The following is a 9,850-nucleotide window of genomic DNA, read 5'->3' as shown; positions in this document are numbered from 1 at the left end:
GAGAGAGGGGGTAGAGGGGGAGAGAGGGAGGTAGAGGGGAGAGGGGGAGAGAGGGACAGGGGGAGAGGGAGACAGGTAGAGGGGGAGAGAGGGAGACAGGTAGAGGGGGAGAGGTAGAGGGGGAGAGAGGGGGAGAGAGACAGGTAGAGGGGGAGAGGGAGAGGTAGAGGGGGAGTAGAGGGGAGGTAGAGAGGTAGAGGGAGAGACAGGTAGAGGGGGAGAGAGGGAGGTAGAGAGGTAGAGGGGGAGAGAGGGAGGGGAGAGGTAGAGGGGGAGAGAGACAGGGAGAGAGGTAGAGGGGGAGAGAGGGAGGTAGAGGGAGAGAGGTAGAGGGGGAGAGGGAGGGAAAGAAAGAGAGGGGGAAGAAAGAGACAATCCAGAACAAAAAGAGGGAGAGATGGAGAAAGTTAAGCAAGAGAAATCACAAAAGAAAGAGAGAAAGAGGGAGGGAGAAAGAGAGGGAGGGAAGGAAGGAGAATTGGATGGCTGTCAGCTGAGTCCTGGGAGCTGTACGACCGGTCAGACAGACCACACTACGAGCAATTATCCAGGACACTCACTCATGCAAGCAGAACGCTTCTTGCTGCACAGCCGGGCAAGGAGAACAGGCCGGCCATACTTGATGGTGAACCAGCCCCTGAGATAGCCCCGGTTTGGGGTTTCCACGATCCACACAAAAGGGCGTATTGATTCCGGATGCATGGAAAAAACACAGTGTTTTTTTTGATGGAACAGAGTGTTTCTAGTAGCCTCTGAGATATACCAAAATGGAAGGGGAGAGAAGTTGATATGGTGCTCTGTGTTTTTGAAGTGTGGCTACGCTATTAAGGCATAGTGTTTCTAAGCAGTAATTGACACCCGTGAGTGTGAGTTGTGTGTGCGTGTGTGTCTTCCTAAAACAGTTCCACATTAAATAAGTATAGGCCGTCATTGTAAATAACAATTTGTTCTTAACTGACTTGCCTAGTTAAATAAAGGTTAAATAAAAAATAAATGAAAATAATACAAATGAATTATTCACTATTAAACCCTGGTAAGATTTGCTATTTGAATACTCCGACAGAGGTAGAACATCTAAAAGGTTAACTCTTGTTTTCACAGAGGACATTTCCTTCCCCTCGGGACGTGGCCCATAAGTGAATATTGTGTTTGCTGTACCAGCTCTTTCTACTTGATCTTCATCTCATTTTACACTGCAAAGCTCTGTGCTTTGATCTGCTGAGTTGTCACAGGCAATGTTTGCAGCCCAAAGGGCACCCTATTCCCTAGATAGTGGGCCCTGGATAAAAGTAGTGCACTATATATGGAATAGGATGCCATTGGGGATGCAGACAATGCCTGTTGTTTTATTCATCAGGTTGTCTTGCTCTTCACACAGCTGTTGGTTTGATGGCGAGCTGTATATTAAATCGAGTCATGCTTTATTCAGTATGGAGATACACCAAAGTGTAAATCATTTGTAGGCAATTGTGTTTAAAGACCGGGTTGTGAAGACAAAGCCTGGCAGACATTTAGCCTGTTGGTGCCATCTGATTCCACTGTGTGAACCAGCCTGTCTTGACTTGAGGATCTTTTTGTTTTAATTAGTGGCTGTTATTATGGTCTTGGTGCTGTACTGGGTTCTGAAGTATTTATTGCGTATTTACTTACAACAATACCTACATTTGTTTTCCACAGTGTCAGCAACTATAGTACACTGTTCCTGTGTCATTGTAATCCAATCATCCACTTGAGGTGTGTGGTTGACTGAATTATATTCATAGTTATAGTTCGCATTTATGGTTTATAAATGATGAACCAAGAGGCAGGTTCTTGACACGCACAATAGAAGCTGTCACGTAAAATACATTAAGAGTATCTCTCTCTATCACTCTCTATATCTCTCTCTATCTCTATATCTCTAACTCTCTCATGGCTCTGCCACAAGAGAAGGTCATCCCGTGCGTCTACACCTGCATTGCTTGCTGTTTGGGTGCTGGGTTTCTGTACAGCACTTTGAGATATCAGCTGATGTACGAAGGGCTATATAAATACATTTGATTTGATTTGATCCCGGTGAAGATCGGGGTCTAACTTGAATGACATCATGAGATCTCTGTCTCTCTGTGCCTTTATTAATGGTCCTAACCTGACAGGAGATCCGTCCGTGAGGAGAAAGGAAGATGATTGTTTAACAACCCACAGATTCCCCTGTAAGTGTGTCACCGGCCCATCACCATTTTATTATCCTTCATTCCAAACCCCACAAGACTCGGGTTTCATCTCATAATATTGCAGAACTACTCTCCTCTTACACCACTTTTCTCTTCTTTAATAACAAACATTCATTTACCTTTTCATTATGCTCATGGGGGTAATAATTTAGACCGATTACAAACGTAGCCTTGTTGGCGTAATGACAATGTCAGGCACACTAAAGATGCTTTGTTCCACAGAACTGGTGTTGCTAATAAAAAGCACTCCCTCGTTCCCTAGTGTCCCCCACTCTGTGGCCCTCTACCCCTCAATCCCTAGTGTCCCCCACTCCGTGACCCTCCCAGGGCCAAAAGGGAGATGTAAACATTGTTCGGTCATTCAATCCTTCACATTAGGGCCAGTGCTTTTGACAAGAAGCCTTGCATCTCAGGGACAATGCGGACCACGTTCTTCTCTCTCCCCCGAACGGGACGTCGGTTCTGACTTCTACCCCATCTGTGATACACTATATCCCAGGCTGCATTTCACCTCAAACAGTCAGCCACTGTAGCCACCAAGCAAGAAGACACACTTAGCGAAAAGCAGGTCGCACTCCATTGCTGAAAGATGGAGGGGATGGTACAACAATTATTAGATAGTTTGTTAACTCGCACTAAACAGTTTAAGTCGTTATGATTTTTATTTAGCTTATGCATTTCACCCAAACCACCTGTGGCCACCAAGCAAGATACACTTAGATAAAAGATTAAGGGGAATAGTAAAATAGTGTTCTTGTAGCCTATTGTTTGTTGCCTGTAAATTGTGAATATGATTTCAAATTGTGGAAAGCATTGTCTATGGGTCCATTACTGCTTCCCTAACTCTCTACCATGGTTAGTAACAATTTCATTAAGGTTCTGCGTATAAGCTGCTTGTAAAACATACTTGTACTGTTTCCTAAGCATTTGTAAACTGTTTGTAAATGATCATATTGTGTATGGCCATGTCTAACATCACTTAAGATAATTATCAATTACCAGCTAGTCATCAGCAGTGGTCAAATGTAGACATTTTCCTCTTAAGAATGAGAGACAGCGAACTTAAATTTAGTACATTTCTGTTCAAGTGCACCACAGAAAAGCAACCAAAACAACCACTTGTTATGACAGTCCTATATCAATTTAAAACAATTTCAAATTCAAAACCTGGTTCTTAGTGGGTTTTCTCATAATTCATTTTTACTTTTTGGGGGGGAGAACTGTCACTGCAAATGGCAATTGTTAAAACCAACACTTTAAGTACAGTATAGTGGAAAGGACATGTAGTGTTTTGTGTTTTACAGGCCTGTCCCACAGGAGGCTGCTGAGGGGAGAACGGTTCATAATAAAGGCTGGAACGGACTTAATCATGTGATTTGATCAATTCTTTTTCATAAAATGTCCTTTTGTCCTTCTATAAACTATGTAACACCTTGACATATCTCAAGGCTTCGCATGAAATTACCAAGTGAATCATCAAATGAAAAACATAATGAAGAGAGTGTGTAGACTCACCAGAGTGTAGACTCACCAGAGTGTAGACTCACCAGAGTGTAGACTCACCAGAGTGCAGACTCACCAGAGTGCAGACTCAAAATAGCCTGCCTTCAATGAACATTTCACCCAGTAAGAAGTTGTCATGGGTGTTGCATTTTTTTAGGGTGTTTTTATAATGGGGTAACACCAGTGACATGACATTGAGGAACGGCTATTCCCTGTCAAATATTGATATTATTCAATTGATATTTTAGCTTTTAAAGTAATCCACTAAGTAACTATAATCATTTTCTTTGTATTATGATATAATTTTTTTTGCAAATAATATGCCACTAAACCACAACTTCTTATCCAAGGGACAAGCCATTGTTCTACAATATATAAATACAATTAAATATGGTTGATGAAGAAAAAAAACACTTCAATGAAAACAAAAACATAGAGTTTGTGTTATTATCTGAAGTTTTGAAGAGGTTTTCCTGGTGGTTAAGGTGAGGGACAGGAAAGACAACATAATAATAATAATGACAACAATAATAATAATAATGACAATAATAATAATAATGACAATAATAATAACAATAATAATAATGACAATAATAATAATAATGACAACAACAATAATAATAATGATGACAATAATAATAATAATGACAACGATAATAATAATAATAATAATGACAATAATAATAATGACAATAATAATAATAATAATGACAATAATAATATTAATAATGACAGCAATAATAATAATAATGACAATAATAATAATAATAATGACGACAACAACAATAATAATACTAATAATAATGACAATAATAATAATAATAATAATAATGACGACAACAACAATTATAATACTAATAATAATGATAATAATAATAATAATGACAACAATAATAATAATGACAACAATAATAATAATAATGACAATAATAATAATAATGACAATAATAATAATAAACAACAACAATAATAATACTAATAATAATGACAATAATAATAATTATAATACTAATAATAATGACAACAATAATAATAATAATAATGACAACAATAATAATAATGACAACAATAATAATAATAATAATCACAACAATAATAATAATGACAACAATAATAATAATAATAATAATAATGACAACAATAATAATAATAATAATCACAACAATAATAATAATGACAACAATAATAATAATAATAATAATAATAATAATAATAATAATAATAATAATGACAATTTGTCCTATTTCAATATTTACTAGTGTGTCTTAATTATTCATGTATTTATCATACTATGTATTCGTCCATCTGTCTGTCTGTCTGTCTGTCTGTCTGTCTGTCTGTCTGTCTGTCTGTCTGTCTGTCTGTCGATAATGTATTGTGTTGACTGTTCTGCTGAAGACACTAGCACCGTACACACTCAAGTTGTACAACTTATGTTCAGTGCATTTGGGCACTGAACGGTTGTGATACGACAGTCAGTTTTTCAGCAGAAAATGATTAGACAACCTTTGCGTGTGACAACGCACTAACTTGTGAACTTGTGTGTGCAGGCAAACTCTCCGTGATGTATTACTCTATGGATTATTACCACTTTATAATGGATGCAAGTTTGTTTTGGAAGAGAAAAGGAAACGTGTTTCTGGAGGGGCGGTGGCATGTACCAGTCAGAACTTATTAGCTGACTGCATGAGTTGGAATTGCGAGGCGATGTTGTGAATATGACACAGCTTTATGTCTTATCAATGCTTTATACCTCACAAGGGACAGAGTTAATCCGTTGTGTATGTTTTCAGAGAGTGGATAGTGAAGATAAATATTTGAGGTGTCAAGAGCTATCTCTCTAGTGTGTTTGTGCTAACATTCCACTCCTTGCCACTCCTTGCGTCAAACATAGCAATGGTACAGAGTAAAAGGAGTAGAATGTTAGCACAAAACATGTTCTGGATTTCAGGCTGCTACCTCCCATTGTCAGAGTTAATGTTAAACATATAGTTGAATGTATAGGTGGGCTTGGAGATTGGTTATTGTGGTGAAATTCACTAAAGCCTTTTGAGCCTTTCGTTGACAGCGTTCAACACCATTTCCACGGTTACCACAGATAGACATACTGTAGCATTTCAATTTCAATTGCCATAGAATGCAGTTATATTTCAAATAGTTGTAAAAGTTTTTTTATTCATCTGAATTCAAATGGAATTTAACCTGGAAACAATTTTGTCATACATTTTTCATTGGTCCACTTTTTGATAAAGTCCCACAAAATGATGAATTTCAACATTCACATTTTCAAGATACTGTATATGGCTTTCAGTCTTCTGATGCTTCATATAATCTACACGTTTGCTCTGAACTGACAAAATAATTCAAGATGATTTGCTTGTCTGTATATTTGTCTATTTGATCCATTTGATACTTCTTGGCCAGGTCTACCTTGCAAAATAGGTCTTCTGACATCAATTGTGAATTCCTGGTTAAATAAATGTTAAATATACAGTATATATATATTTCATTTTTATAAAAATGTAGTCAATTCAATCTAAAGTGCACCTGGTGTGTAAATAAGGTGTACATAGAATCTCTCTCCACTGCACTATACTGTAGAAGGGTCCAACTGGCTCTGGACTGGTGATATGTCATCAAGTGGGAAAGTAATCAACAGACGGAGAGAAACGACGATGATGGATTCTATATCTAAGCTTCCTTTGTTTCACGGTGTTCCTCAATGAGCTTGCAAATTGCTCTGATCTTAAACACAAAGCGCTCTCTCACTCCCTTTAACTGACTGGATAAGCGGCCCGGCGGGACCCCGGCGGGACCCCGGCAGGACGATGTGAATCGGTGAGAAACGACAGAGGATAAGAATCTCTTCCCTACATCAAAGGCTGAGTCACCTCTTTCATTCATGTCTACTCTCTTAGAAAAAAATGGTTTGACTGTCCTCATAGGAGAACCCTTTGTAGAACCTTTTTTGGTTCCAGGTAGAACCCTTTATCAGGGTTCATCTCCTTCATTTGCATCTCACTGAGTTTTGCCTGTATCATATCTGCTGTTGTATCATATCTGCTGTTGTATCATATCTGCTGTTGTATCATATCTGCTGTTGTATCATATCTGCTGTTGTATCATATCTGCTGTTGTATCATATCTGCTGTTCTATCATATCTCCTGTTGTATCATATCTGCTGTTCTATCATATCTGCTGAAGTATCATATCTGCTGTTGTATCATATCTTCTGTTGTATCATATCTGCTGTAGTATCATATCTGCTGTTGTATCATATCTGCTGTTGTATTATCTGGTTGTATCATATCTTTTGTATCATATCTTGTTGTATCATATCTGCTGTTGTATCATATCTGGTTGTATCATATCTGCTGTTGTATCATATCTGCTTTCTATCATATCTGCATCATATCTGCTGATCATTTTGCCTGTATCATATCTGCTGTAGTATCATATCTGCTGTTGTATCATATCTGCTGTTGTATCATATCTGCTGTTGTATCATATCTGCTGTAGTATCATATCTGCTGTTGTATCATATCTTCTGTTGTATCATATCTGCTGTTGTATCATATCTGCTGTTGTATCATATCTGCTGTAGTATCATATCTGCTGTTGTATCATATCTGCTGTTGTATCATATCTGCTGTTGTATCATATCTGCTGTTGTATCATATCTGCTGTTGTATCATATCTGCTGTTCATATCTTCTGTTGTATCATATCTGCTATCATATCTATCTGCTGTTGTATCATATCTGCTGTTATCATATCTGCTGTTGTATCATATCTGCTGTTGTATCATATCTGCTGTTGTATCATATCTGTGTTGTATCATATCTGCTGTTGTATCATATCTTCTGTTGTATCATATCTTCTGTTGTATCATATCTTGTTGTATCATATCTGCTGTTGTGTGTATCATATCTGCTGTTGTATCATATCTGCTGTTGTATCATATCTATCTGTTGTATCATATCTGCTGTTGTATCATATCTGCTGTTGTATCATATCTGCTGTTGTATCATATCTGCTGTTGTATCATATCTATCTGTGTTGTATCATATCTGCTGTTGTATCATATCATATCTGCTGTTGTATCATATCTGTTGTATCATATCTGCTGTTGTATCATATCTGCTGTTGTATCATATCTGCTGTTGTATCATATCTGCTGTTGTATCATATCTGCTGTTGTATCATATCTGCTGTTGTATCATATCTGCTGTTGTATCATATCTGCTGTTGTATCATATCTGCTGTTGTATCATATCTGCTGTTGTATCATATCTGCTGTTGTATCATATCTGCTGTTGTATCATATCTTCTGTTGTATCATATCTGCTGTTGTATCATATCTTCTGTTGTATCATATCTGCTGTTGTATCATATCTGCTGTTGTATCATATCTGCTGTTGTATCATATCTGCTGTTGTATTTGGTTGTATCAATCTGTTTGTATCATATCTGAATCCCTGTTGTATCATTAATTAATCAATATCTTCTGTTGTAATTCTGATCATATCTGCAATATCATATCTTCTGTTGTATCATATCTGCTGCCTTTGTATCATATCTTCTGTTGTATCATATCTTCTGTTGTATCGCTTTGTATCATATCTGCTGGTAATTTGGATGGGGCTGGAGATCATATCTGCTGTTGTATCATATCTTCTGATCAGAGCATATCTGCTGTTGTATCATATCTGCTGTTGTAATTTGGACAAGCATCTCACTGACTGACAATCCATTATAACAAATGTATAATATTAATGTATTAATGTTTTGAGGCTATACAGTGTTTGTTTACATTTATGTTGTTTACATTGTTGTTAACATTGGAATAAAAAAGCATATCTTTTGGGTTCAGATTAGGTACAACCTTTGAAATAAGATCATGAGGCATTTATCAGTTATATTTTTTGAAGAGTTAATGGGTAAATATAATTTATTTATGTCCAAAAATGAATGTAGTGTAGCAATTTAGGTCTCTATTTTTAAGGTTATATATACTCAGTAACAATTCCTGATCAAGTGCATGAACTACAGTCTTTGGGCTAATCCCAAATTGACCCATATACCCTGTGCCCAATGCACTTGATCTGAGGGGATTGGACAGGTGTAAGCAATATGGTAATAGCACTATTAGCATTTAGGGAAGCACATCTTCAGAATTACAGATTATCAGAATTCCAGATAACAGTATATTACTTCACACAGTAAAATGTTCCCTGTAAAGTTTAATATGAGTGGTTTGTATTTCTAATTCCATGGAATTAGAATGACTTAGTAAATTATGTTTTTTTGTCATTTAGCAGACATTCATATGCAGAGCAATTTACAGTACCAATTAGTGTTCAGTACATTGCAGATTGGCAGATTTTTTTTCACCTAGTTGGCTCCGGGGATTCAAACCAGCAACTTTTCGATTACTGGCCCGACACTCTTAACAGCTAGGCTACTTGCAGTGTACCCAGTTTGACACTTGATCTTGCCTTCTGTATTATATACGATGTCATTGTATGTTCATGGTGGATTCTACTCTCTGCACTATTAGGATGTTGTGTGTCTGTTCCAGCCCAGAGATGTCAGTCAGGTTCATTGTTAACGGAGAATCATAGAAGTTATACAACGTCCTTTAGAAATCACATCATCACATAATAACTTCACACACTATGGCAGTTCATCGTCAGACAATAGGAGAAGCTGATAGCAGGGTCTGTGGGATAGCAGCTCATCATGTATGGGACTTAATATGCCTCTAAAATGGCACCCTATTCCCTTTATAGTGCACTATTTTTTACCAGGGGTGCATTGTCCTCTGGATAAAACTAGTACACTATAAAGCGAATGGGGTGCTTTTTGGGACGCAGTTTCATCTATGACCTGAACTATGGGCTCCATTAATAAAAGGGCTTGTTATTGCCAACGAGAGCTCACTTGATTGCCTAGACTTTCCTCTCACACATATTTTGCTACTGTAGTATAACCATCTGCCTGAGTTTGTTCTCTCCTTCCCCTCCTGTATATTTTGCAACAAGCGGAGGGAGGGTTCTTTCTCATCGGAGTGCTGAAAAGAGTCATTGTCTGGGCCCCTGAGCACCTGGACAGAGTTATCTCACTGTGGCACT

The sequence above is a fragment of the Oncorhynchus masou genome, chromosome 2, assembly GCF_036934945.1.
Source record: "Oncorhynchus masou masou isolate Uvic2021 chromosome 2, UVic_Omas_1.1, whole genome shotgun sequence".
NCBI classification, from domain to species: domain Eukaryota; kingdom Metazoa; phylum Chordata; class Actinopteri; order Salmoniformes; family Salmonidae; genus Oncorhynchus; species Oncorhynchus masou.
This window is presented reverse-complemented; position numbering follows the sequence as displayed.